The sequence below is a fragment of the Canis aureus genome, chromosome 28 (genome assembly GCF_053574225.1).
Source record: "Canis aureus isolate CA01 chromosome 28, VMU_Caureus_v.1.0, whole genome shotgun sequence".
Taxonomy (NCBI): Eukaryota; Metazoa; Chordata; class Mammalia; order Carnivora; family Canidae; genus Canis; species Canis aureus.
Genome location: NC_135638.1, coordinates 12900484 through 12912679, shown reverse-complemented (window position 1 = coordinate 12912679; position 12196 = coordinate 12900484). Strand labels below are relative to the sequence as shown.

Genomic DNA, 12196 nt, shown 5'->3' with positions numbered 1-12196 from the left:
TCAGTAGCGTGTTATTCATAGACAAGATTAGATTTGTTTCCTTTTCCACATATTGTAGTATAATTTATTTTGTAATCCCGCTATGCTAGCCTAATTGATTTGGGTTTAATTTTGAGATCAGTATATTCTCTGCCAATGACATTTTAATAGCTAGCCTGTATCTCCAGTGCTTAATCTCAATTTCGACTGTCCATGAACAAATATTTCTCTCTTGATCTATAGTCAGACAGTCTTTAGAGTCCCTCCAAATGATGATTGCCTATTTCTTAAAGTGCTCAAAAGCTCTTCATCTTAAACACTAGTCTATGATGTCTCTTCCAGTTCTGAACAAATTCCTCAGATTATTTTATTTTATTTTTTTAATTATTTAGATTAAATAGCAGTTTTGTTAGTTTTTATTTTAAGGATTTTATTTATTTATTCATGAGAGATCCAGAGAGAGAGAGGCAGAGACACAGACAGAGGGAGAAGCTCCCAGTGGGTAGCCCGATGCGAGACTTGATCCCAGGACTCTGGGATCATGGTTTTAGCCAGAGGCAGATGCTTAACCACTAAGCCACCCGTCCCTTTGTTAGCTTTTAAAAATATTTTTCCCTATTCTCATATCCCTTATGTTCCCCTGGCCCCCAGTCCTAGGTCAATTTAGTATATACTATCTTGCGTATTTACTAAATTAGACTTTGTAATTGTACCCCAGTTTGTTTAAAAAATATATCCAGTCATGGCAACAGAAACACACAGAATCATAAACATATTTATCCATGTTGGAAAGATATATGGCTATTAGAGAGTGACCAAAATAGGGTATGATGCAAAGAAGTTTTTCCTTGTAAGGTTTTGGGTTGGAGGAAGGAGTCAGTACTCAAAAGAGAATGCATCCACAATGCAGATAGGTGCACATTCTCTGAAAATTAGAGATGATTCTTACAACTGAAACCCTAGGAAAGATGAGAGAGCCAAGAGTGCCCTAGGACAAAGATATTGCCTCCTTGGGCCAGTGTGGAAGGGAAGCAAAGAAGCTGTTTGCTTTCCAGTCATTTTGGTTGAACTGAGAGACATTCCAAAGATGGAGGATTTTGTTTTATTTTTTTCCCTGTTTAAAGAAAAATTTGAAGTATGGATTGACACACAGTGTTACATTAGTGTCAGGTGTGCAGCATAGTGATTGGACAACTCTACACACTAGGCTCTGCTCACCCCAAGTGAGCAGAGCCACAAGTGTACACCACAAATGTACACCACAAGTGTAGCTACCATCTGTCACCACACAACGCTATTATAGTATGGTTGATTATATTCCCTATGCTGTACTTTTCATCCCCATGACTTATTCATTCCATAACTGGAAGTTTGTATCTCCTATTCCACTTTACCCATTTTTCTCATCCCTCCATAACTCTCCCCTATGGCAACCATCAATTTGTTCTTTGTATTTATGGGTCTCTTTCTCCTTTTATTCGTTCATTTGTTTTGTTTTGTTTTTAGATTCCATTTACAAGTGGAATCATGTGGTATTTGTCTTCCTTTGTCTGACTTATTTCACTTGGCATAATACCCTCTGGATCTATTCATGTTGTTGCAAATGGCAAGATTTCATTCATTTTATGGCTGGGTAATATTCCACTGTGTGTATATATACCACATCTTTATGCATTAATCTGTGGATGGACATTTGGATCGTTTCCATTTCTTGGCTATTGTAAATGTTGCAGTAAACATGGAGTGCATTTATCTTTTAAGGTTAGTGTTTTTGTTTTCTTTGAGTAAATATCCAGTAGTAGAATTACTGGACTATATGGTATTTCTATTTTAATTTCTTGAAGAGCCTCCATACTGTTTTCACGGTGGCTGCACCAATTTATTTTCCCACCCACACTGCACGAGGGGTCCTTTTTTCCCACATCCTTGCCAACACTTGTTATTTCTTGTCCTTTTTTTCTTCTAGTTGTTCTTACAGGTGTAAAGTGATACCTCATTGTGGTTTTGACTTATACTTCCCTGATGATTAGTGATATTGAGCACAAAGATTGGGAATTTTATTATTTTTTAAAAATATATTTATTTATTTATTCATGAGAGACACAGAGAGAGACAGAGGCAGAGACATAGGCAGAGGGAGAAGCAGGCTCCATGCAGGGAGCCCGATGCAGGACTCGATCCAGGACTCGATCCAGGACTCCAGGACTCCAGGACTCCAGGACTCCAGGATCCCGCCCTGGGCTGGAGGCAGGTGCTAAGCTGCTGAGCCACCCAGGGATCCCCAAAGATTGAGAATTTTAAAAAGCATAAGCAACCTTAGTGCCTATATGTCATTTACTTGATGCTTGCCATTTTTAATTTTAATGTTAATGAATATTTATTCCTATAATCTTGTAAATATAAATATATCCTAAAAGGTTGTGTCGTGTGTGTTTTAGTTGTTGTTACAATTTCTAGAGGAGGGCAGGAGTTCACAGGAGGTTATCTTGACATGCAGCTACAATTTCTTAATATACTTATTATATATATATGGTATCACTTACCATATTATGTTCCATGATGATGTAGTTGAAAGAGCTTTAGACTCTTTTTTTTTCTCAGTTCAAGTTTAATAGAAACAACAAAAGATCAAAAGTGATGCCTTGCTACTACTGTACATATCAGTTGGCCTGCCCCATAGCACACCTCAGACCATTCTCTCCAGAGGAAGAAAGGCTGGCCTCCCCAACCCCTGCAGGAAAGGGCTGTCTTGTCCCATACCACATACCACATCTGCAGAATCTAAAGTCTTGTTATAAGCATGACAATAGTACAAAAGAAGATTCTGTTTTCATGGATGCCCCACTATAGCCCGGCCCTAAAATGGCGAGGCGCTCACTTCTGCTTAGAGAAGTATTCTTTGCTCTTCTGGACATCAGGCTTGATGGTATCACTGCCAGGCTTCCAGCCAGCTGGGCACACTTCCCCATGCTTGTCAGTAAACTGGAAGGCCTGAACTAGTCGCAGAGTCTCATCCACAGAGCGACCAACAGGAAGGTCATTTACAGTGATCTGCCGAAGGATACCTTTATCATCAATAATAAAGAGGCCCCTGAACGAGATGCCTTCATCAACCTTTAAGACTCCATAGTCCTGAGCAATGGTACGCTTGGGGTCTGATACCAAGGGAATGTTCATGGGTCCCAGTCCTCCTTGTTTCTTGGGTGTGTTGATCCAAGCCAGGTGACAGAAATGAGAATCCACAGAAGCACCAATCACTTGACAGTTGAGTTGGACCAAGACTAGAATTTGGTCACAATTTTGCTATTATATAGGAATTCTTTTTCTTTTTTCTGGGTCTTAGTGTCTTCGTGTTAAATGATGAAAAGGTGTGTCAGATAAAATAATTTCAGAATTTCCTTATAGTGTTTTGAATGTATTGATCTCTCTAATTTTAAGAAAGTGATGAAGAATAATAAAGAATTTATAGTTTAATTTTGCAAAAAATGGTTTTTATGTATAGCTGCTTTCTACTTGGTCACACACTGACATTTATGAAGGAATTGTATTAGGAGATTGTGAGTATTCCTTTCCTACATAACTTTATATAGATTTTGTAGAATCCTGATGAAATAACTGAAGCATGTTTTAATTATAAAGGTGAAAAAAAATCCTGTACAATAACAAAGCATGTCAAATAAATTTAGAAATACCATAAACGAATAAATGTGAAATTAAATTATCTTTGAACTCAGGCAGATGAGCTAAATTTAATTTTATTGTATCATACAAATGCTTCATTTCTATTCATGTGGAAGAATAGAAAGATAAACGAGGGGAATAGTAGAATACTTTGGAGAAAAACAGTCAATTTAAGTAAAAATAACTAAGAAAGTATTGATGGGTATGAAAAAGAAAATAAAACATTACCTCATTTTGGTAATTATTGTGAAAGGTAATATATTTGTTTTGGGAAAAGACATCTAGATACTTCACCTTTTTTTTTTTCAGATTGAGTGTTTTCTCTTAAATTGTGACAAATATTTTGTGAAATTTGATTACATTTGAGATTTTATTTAATATTAAATTGCATAAACTATTAGCTCAGCATAGTTGAAGCATATTATTTTGGAAACCACTAACACATAATAATCATTTTTATAGGTTGAAGTTTAGGTATGGATTTGTAATATTTTTCTTTTGCATAATAGAATTCCATTAGAGGTAGTTTATATACATTTTTGACCAGAAATTCCCCCCCAAAATCATATGTAAAACTATAATTTATGATAGATTTAACAGTTGATTTGAATGTGCTCATGAGCCCCGAGCCCAATTCCCGTGTCCATTCAGTTCTTTTCCTTTTTTTCACCCAACAAGGCTCCTTATACACCCTGGAACCCTGAGCATCAGAAGAGCAGTTTGAAAATCAATACCTTATTGTAAAGTAATTCTATATTAGTATATAAATGGCAATGCTAACTTTTTACAGCATGACCAATTTTAACATAGATAACATTATAATTGTATAATAGATTAGATAACAGATTTGATAGCATTCTAATATAATACATATATGCCAAATTGTTATTTCCTAACTAATAGATATTACATTCTATGTCTGGAGGAAAGTAGCATATGAAAGAAAGGTAGTTTAATTTAAAATGTTTTTACAGATTGCCTACAATTAGTTAAATGAAGTAGGGAGCTTATATATGAGAAATCAATGGTTATCCTCAAACAAATGAAATAATGTGTTGCTCCCACTTGTCCAAATTGGTTTATTAAAATTCTGGCTAGAATCATGTTTGAGAAAAATACAGCATTACTGATTTATCAAAATAGTAAGAAACATACTCTCACTTTTGAAATATTTAAAATGATTGGAGTGTCAGATCTGAATGTTTCTCTGGATGTTAATGAACTGTTCAGATTTACTCAGTTGAGGTTAGCAGTGGCTAGAAATTTCTCCAACACATATTATGGCATTTATGTAATGTGTTTGTCTTTGTAGAATGTTTGCCACTGAGCATCTTCCTGAGAAGCAGTCAATAAATTCTTGACTGACAGGAGACAGAACTACTAGGCTAACAGATGTCTTTGTTGGCAATCTCAGTATAGCAAAAGCAGATGGACTTGTTATTGTTTACATGCTTTCCTATCTTCCTCAGTTTTCCGTCACCCTTAGCCATAAACACGGTAGCATCTCCTTGGAGCATGTAATCTTAGATTCATCTTATCTTTTTCTCATCTCATATTCCAGTCAGCAAATCAAGAAGAGTTACCATGTCCCTAAGCCCATGGAACCATAACCATATTTTTCTTTTTTCTTTCTTTCTTTTTTTTTTTTTTTTGACTTGGCTGGGTACAGCATACTTTATTGATGGTACATGACAAGGTAGGGCTCCCCAAGCCCCTCCCCTTCCTCGGGGTCTAGGATGTAAATTGGAGGTCAGGAGATTCTCAGTGTGTTGGGGGATTAAGTTGGGGCAGGGACTCCCCAGCAGCTGAGGGCCTCTCTCTTCCTCTTGTTCTTGCTGGGGCTGGTGGTCCAGGAGGCTCTTACTCCTTGGAGGCCATGTGGACCATGAGGTCCACCACCCGGTTGCTGTAGCCGAATTCATTGTCATACCAGGAAATGAGCTTGACAAAGTGGTCATTGAGGGCAATGCCAGCCCCGGCGTCGAAGGTGGAAGAGTGGGTGTCACTGTTGAAGTCACAGGAGACAACCTGGTCCTCAGTGTAGCCCAGGATGCCCTTGAGGGGGCCCTCCGATGCCTGCTTCACTACCTTCTTGATGTTGTCATATTTGGCAGCTTTCTCCAGGCGGCAGGTCAGATCCACAACTGACACATTGGGGGTGGGGACATGGAAGGCCGTGCCAGTGAGCTTCCCATTCAGCTCAAGGATGACCTTGCCCACAGCCTTGGTGGTGACAGTGGAAGCAGGGATGATGTTCTGGGCAGCCCCTCGGCCGTCACGCCACAGCTTCCCAGAGGGGCCGTCCACGGTCTTCTGGGTGGCAGTGATGGCATGGACGGTGGTCATGAGGCCCTCCACGATGCCGAAGTGGTCATGGATGACTTTGGCTAGAGGAGCCAAGCAGTTGGTGGTGCAGGAGGCATTGCTGACAATCTTTTTATTTATTTATTTATTTATTTATTTATTTATTTATTTACTTATTTAATTGCTGACAATCTTGGAGTTGTCATACTTTTCGTGGTTCACGCCCATCACAAACATGGGGGCATCAGCAGAAGGAGCAGAGATGATGACCCTCTTGGCCCCGCCCTTCAAGTGAGCCCCAGCCTTCTCCATGGTGGTGAAGACCCCAGTGGACTCCACAACATACTCAGCACCAGCATCACCCCATTTGATGTTGGCAGGATCTCACTCCTGGAAGATGGAGATGGACTTCCTGTTGATGACAAGTTTCCCGTTCTCAGCCTTGACTGTGCCGTGGAATTTGCCGTGGGTAGAATCATACTGGAACATGTACACCATGTAGTTGAGATCAATGAAGGGGTCATTGATGGCGACAATATCCACTTTGCCAGAGTTAAAAACAGCCCTGGTGACCAGGCGCCCAATACGGCCAAATCCGTTCACTCCGACCTTCACCGTCGTGTCTCGGGGATGCGGCTGGCGCTGCACCAGAAGATGCGGCTGTCTGTCGAACGGGGAGGAGCAGAGAGCCCATAACCATATTTTTCAACCCAAATTTCCATGCCCTTGAATCAGAACTGGATTATCCTGGTGGAGAGCTGGGCAAAGACCTGTTGGTTCTCAGATTAGCTTGTGCTTTTCTGGAAAGGGAGAAGCAGCACCACCAACTAACTAACAATAATCTTGTCCTTGGTAATGATACCACACTCGACATCACTAATCCTTGAAAATTTGCAAGGTGGGGTGTTATAGAAATTATGAGAAGTTCTCATTTAGACACTTCTATTTGTAAAACAGTGGTGTAATCACATTGTGCTAGGAAATGCTAGAGAGGAAGCAAGCATGGTCTTTCACTTTAATGACTTTATAAATAACTTGAGAGGCAGTATTATAGTGTGGTGAAGAACAGACTCTACAGTCAGACTCCCTGAATTCACATCCCTCTTCTGTCATTTACAAAAATGTGCTGCCTTGGGCAAGTCACTTTACTATTCTATCCTTCAATTTCTGTATGTCTTAAGTAAGGATTATGAAAACCACTACCTCATGTAGTTGTGAGAATTAAATGGGTTCATATGGATAAAATACTTTATGCGAAGCACAAAGTAAACACTTGTAGTGTTTACTATTATTAACTAGTTGGGAGGGCACTTCTTTGTCTCTTCTTGTGTCATTTTTCCATGCTGCATATATTTTTGGCTCATTGAGCTGAAATCCAAAAATAATGCAAAAAATGCCTCCCAGTATTTATTTGCACTGACTGATATGGTCTTGTGTGTGTGTATTCGTGTGTTGCATTTGAAAGAGAAGGAGCTGAGAATGAAACCAATGGTATCGGTTTTCACTCAGGCCCACAGACTGGGTTTGAATGGCCGTGTTTAAAGATGGACAGAACTAGTGCTCTGAAAGAGATCTGGGAGATGCAGCCAAGAGGTGATGGTCAGAAGCTGAGATAACTCTCAAGTGAGACTTTGTGAAGAGCAAACAGTTACTTTGAAGTGTTGCAGAATAGCTTCTGAAGGCTGACTTTATTGATTTACCATCACTTACTCCACTTCACTCTAGACTAGTTGCCTAGTTCAAGTAAATCAATACCCTTTTAACACTGGACACTTAAACAAACAAAAGAAACCTATTTAGTAGGTGCATGCCCCAAATAAGAAAATCTAAGATTGAGTGTATTTCTAGGACCTGCTGCTGGCTCCAGAGCTGATCCCCAGTAACAGGCTATTTTACCCTTGGGTATCGATTAGTTACGGTAGCTCCAGTGTGGATGGCTTCCCCTGGATTTCCGTCTTCCCAGGCCTGGGAGAGTTGGAGAAGGGTGCATTCTGATGGATGGATAATACCAACCACAGCAACCAAGTTTGTTAGTGGAACTCAGACCTTTCGAGCTGCTTATTTCCTCCTACTTATTCCCAAGAACTTCTCTCAGGGCAGAATCAGATCTCACTGGTTCTTGCCTCCCAAGCCTGTCACAATAAGCCTCATTGGCTTATTTCTTTCTAGTACCCAGACAGAGAAGAGGGGCCTCACCTATTTTAACAAATCAGAATACAGTAGATGCTCATTATTCATAGTAGTTAGGTAGGTATTCTTGGGAACATTGAATTACTGAATACTGAATCATTGCCCCACATTAGGTGCCTGTGAGCCTCCAGTCACAATATTTTCATCAATCAGTCAGTATATAACCTTGTTTTATTTGTGTTTGTTTTTTAAAACTCTTATTTAATATATATTGTTGATTCATTAACTTTGAATTAACACCCAACAGCACTAAAACTCTTGCCAGAAGGAAGCTTATCCTTCCTATTTTCTCCATAAGACATTGCATAGCCTTCTTGTTCTCAGAAACACTAGACAACAGCACTTCAGCTCTAGGCTTGGAGCATTTTCAACATTCAGATTACCACTAAAAAAGCACAGAAATGTGGAGAGGGCACTAAATGTACTAAGGACTCCTGTTTATACTATGAGAAATAAAGTAAGAAGGCAGAGTGTTGTCTTGTTTGACTGCAGCTGGGAATGTACATGGGTGATAAATTTTTCACCACTCTGTGCATATCCGTGTTTGTGAGTTTCCATGAAAGCACCATGGGTATTGATTTTGGGGTTATAACTAAGTTTTAGTGAGTAGGCAAATTCACAAATATGGAAGTCACAAACGCTAAGGATCAACTGTATCCTCCAGGCTGGGTCATATTGACTGATACCAAGGTATTTTTGATTCACAAAATTTTTTATTCAAAACATGCCTCCCACCTGAATCTTGAGCATTAGGATGACTTTTTTTCCTCTTTTTACCAAGGACAGAAAAAATATCTGCAGTAATTTCCATACACAGAACAAAACCTGCCTCATTTGGAAAAAAAAAAAATTAAATCCCAATTCCTAAACTTAAATTGTCTCCTCAAAAACTTAACAAATCTTATCATGTAGTATAACATAACTTTAGGAAAGAGGCTTTTCCCTTTTATCCGGCAGTGCTCTGGCCTAGTTGCCTCTTCAGGCAGTAGCCTTCGCTCCCATCTCAGTCGTCATGCGCGGTGGTAGTAGAGTTGGTCTGGGAGATTTCTCAAGGTGGTTCACAGGCAGGAACCATGGAGACATAAGGAAATTGAGTGGATGTGTGGGATGACTTGTTTCTGGGCAATTGTGAGGACTCCTTGGGATGTCCCAAAATAACTGGGGACATTCTGGGGGTAACAGTTTTTGGTAATTAGGCTTGTGGAGAGTAATGCCATGATAATTTAAACTTTAAAAGGAAATGTTACCTTGCTTGGTATGCTTGTGAATTTATGATCACTTGGAGGGGTTTGTGGGTGGCTCGGTTGGTCAAGTGATCCTTGATCTCATCTCAGGTCTTGATCTCAGGGTTGTGAGTTTAAGCCTCACATTGGACTCCATGCTGGATGTGGAGCCTACTTAAAAAAAAATACCATGGAAATCCATGTAATAGAACACTGATCATTTATTGAATACCTATTGTATGCCAAACACACTTAAAGATATTTTACGTTTCTTTTATGTAAAAATGGAATTACTACTTCCATTTTATCAATGAGAAACCATAGGTTAGATAAATTAATAAATAGCTTAAGCTAGAAAGTTGGAAATCTGGAATTTAAAGTTAGATCCGGCTTCAAATTCCATACTCTTTCCAGTTTATTACATTTCCTCAATATTCACATCAAAGGGTGACCAAGCAAAGGTTTAGAGTGCAAAGAATTTTTAGAAATTTGGTAAGACATGGAAGAAAAGATAAATGTATAGTGATAATCTTCTGCAGTTCTCTCTATCCCAAGGAAAATATTCTTTCTAGGCTGCCACATGACAGTCATTAATATACATCAACCTTTAACAATAGTACACATAGGAGACTGATGTCACAAAAATGATAATATTGATCTTTTGAGAAAACTGGAGCACCTTTTTAATAAAGACTGACATTTAAAGAAAGAGATCTATCTTATAAATTTACTGAATTTATTTTGTGCCTCATTGAGCTTTAGAAAAATAATTCAAATTTTAATTAATCCAATATATGTATAAGGCTTAAAAATCAAGCAATTTAAAAGGTTATGACAAAATATACCACTCTTCTACCCCACTTCTCTCTGCCCTAGATTCGGTCCCTTAGAGGGAAACTGTATGTCCTTCTTTATATCAATCTTTAACTTCCTTCACATATCTAAAGAAGCTACTTCTGCTAGCTTTTAATTTACTGATTTTAGATATATACTGGCTTTTGTCACTGTAGTTATGAATTTACCCTACTTACATGAATCTTCCTATTCCTCCTGCCTCTCAATGTAGTTTTATCACTCTTTGGTTTTCACAATCAATATTTATAGTATTTTGATGCTGAGCTACCTATGCCTTATACCATGATTATGTTTCATGTCCTTTACAATGATTTGTTGACATCTTTATTTGCTGTCTCTATTCTTATGTCTCTTTGTTCCCCTGGAATTGTATCTTTTCATTCATTACTGTGAAATGCCCATGTTATTACCCTTTATATCAACTCTTGGATTGGAAGTGTGACTTACAGACCTTTACTGGAAGCTGTGAGTAAAAACTGGAGCTTTTCTCTGTCCTTAAGAAATGATTGACAGGACATGTTGCTTCTCTCTTTGCAGTAGTCCATTAGGCACCAGTGTACTTTTCTAGACTCTGGAATTTGGCATTTCTGTGGTATCTCATGGCCCATTTAAAAATTGAAAACATTTTTCCTAATCACTTTGAGTTAATTTGTTTCTTATAAAAAACCCAACACATTGCTAACCATGCTGTTTACAATAGGAGAATCCAGCCCATTTCCATTTAGTGTAAAATCTGCTGTCCTCCTTTTTTTTTTTTCCATCTTATTTAAGATGACTATTTCTTTAATTATACTGTTTCCTTTTTCTCTTTATTTTTGCAGACTTGTTGAAGTTACATTTAATTCCTTCCTTTCTTCCTGTTCATTTAGGAATTCTGTGTGTTTTTATATCATAATTTTCATTTTATGTTTCTAATATGTATGTCTTTATTATTATATGAAAGCAGGATACTAATGATCATCTTCTCCATGCTTTATTTTACCACTGCTTTCTCTCCAATACAATGATATATCTAACGTGATTTTACTTTTTCTCTCCCTACAATATCTCTGTTGTGCTGAAAAAGTTTATGACTTTTAAGGCAGCTATTAAGTTTTCTTTTCAAAATATCTTTTAATTATATTACACATTCTCTTTATCCATTTAGATTTAATAATAATGTATTGAAAAGCTCGTGTCTTCCACCCTTTCCCTCCTTTTCATCTTTCTCTGTTTTAACCCATTTGCCTAGTTTCTTTAAACATTTTCTTCAGATGTGGCATGTTGGTTATATATTGTCTGAATCCTTGGATATCTTTCACCCTGACAGGTAATTGATATACTAACTTTAGGATTCTCGCTGTTCTAATTTATCAATTGTTTGTAGATAATCTATTGTTTTCTAGCTTCCAGAGTTGTAGAGGAGGCGTCTGGTATTTGTCTGGTTTTTTGCCTTCTGAAATAACTTGTTCTTACCATGTGGCAACTTATAAAATTTTCTCTTTAGCCTTGTTTATTAGTTTCCTGTGGTTGCTGTAACAAATTATCCCAAACTATGTGGCTTAAACAACAGAAATTTATTCTGGACAGTTCTGGAGGCCAGAAGCCTGAGATATGTATCACTGGGCTGAAATCAAGGTGTCAGCAGTCCCACAGTCCTTCTGGAGGCTCTAGAAGAGATTCCATTCCTTGCCTCTTTTAGATTCTAAATATGCTACAAACATTTGCTCTAAATGTTTAGAGGATCTTCAGAATAGATGAGCAATAGAGAGCATTCAGAATGCATCTTGTTTTCCAGCTTCTGGTGACTGTTAGCATTTCTTGTCTGTGTCTATATCACTCTAATCTCAGTCCCTGTTCACTTCTGTACATAGTATATTATCTGTTTCTCTCTTATAAGGACCCTTACGTTGACATTTAGGGACTACCCAAGTAATCCAGGATGATCTCACCATGTCAAGATCCTTAACTTAATCACATCTGTA

The 12196-nt window shown here is 38.2% G+C and overlaps 1 long non-coding RNA gene and 2 pseudogenes across 5 annotated transcripts in view; 1 reads left to right on the top strand and 2 right to left on the bottom strand.

Moving 5' to 3' along the window:
• Positions 1–12196, top strand: part of LOC144300420 (uncharacterized) — a 245578-nt gene that overhangs the window by 39040 nt on the left and 194342 nt on the right. The gene's annotated exons all lie outside the window — the stretch shown is intronic.
• On the bottom strand, positions 5316–6092 carry LOC144300417 (glyceraldehyde-3-phosphate dehydrogenase pseudogene; annotated as a pseudogene).
• LOC144300115 (glyceraldehyde-3-phosphate dehydrogenase pseudogene) lies at positions 6142–6657 on the bottom strand (annotated as a pseudogene).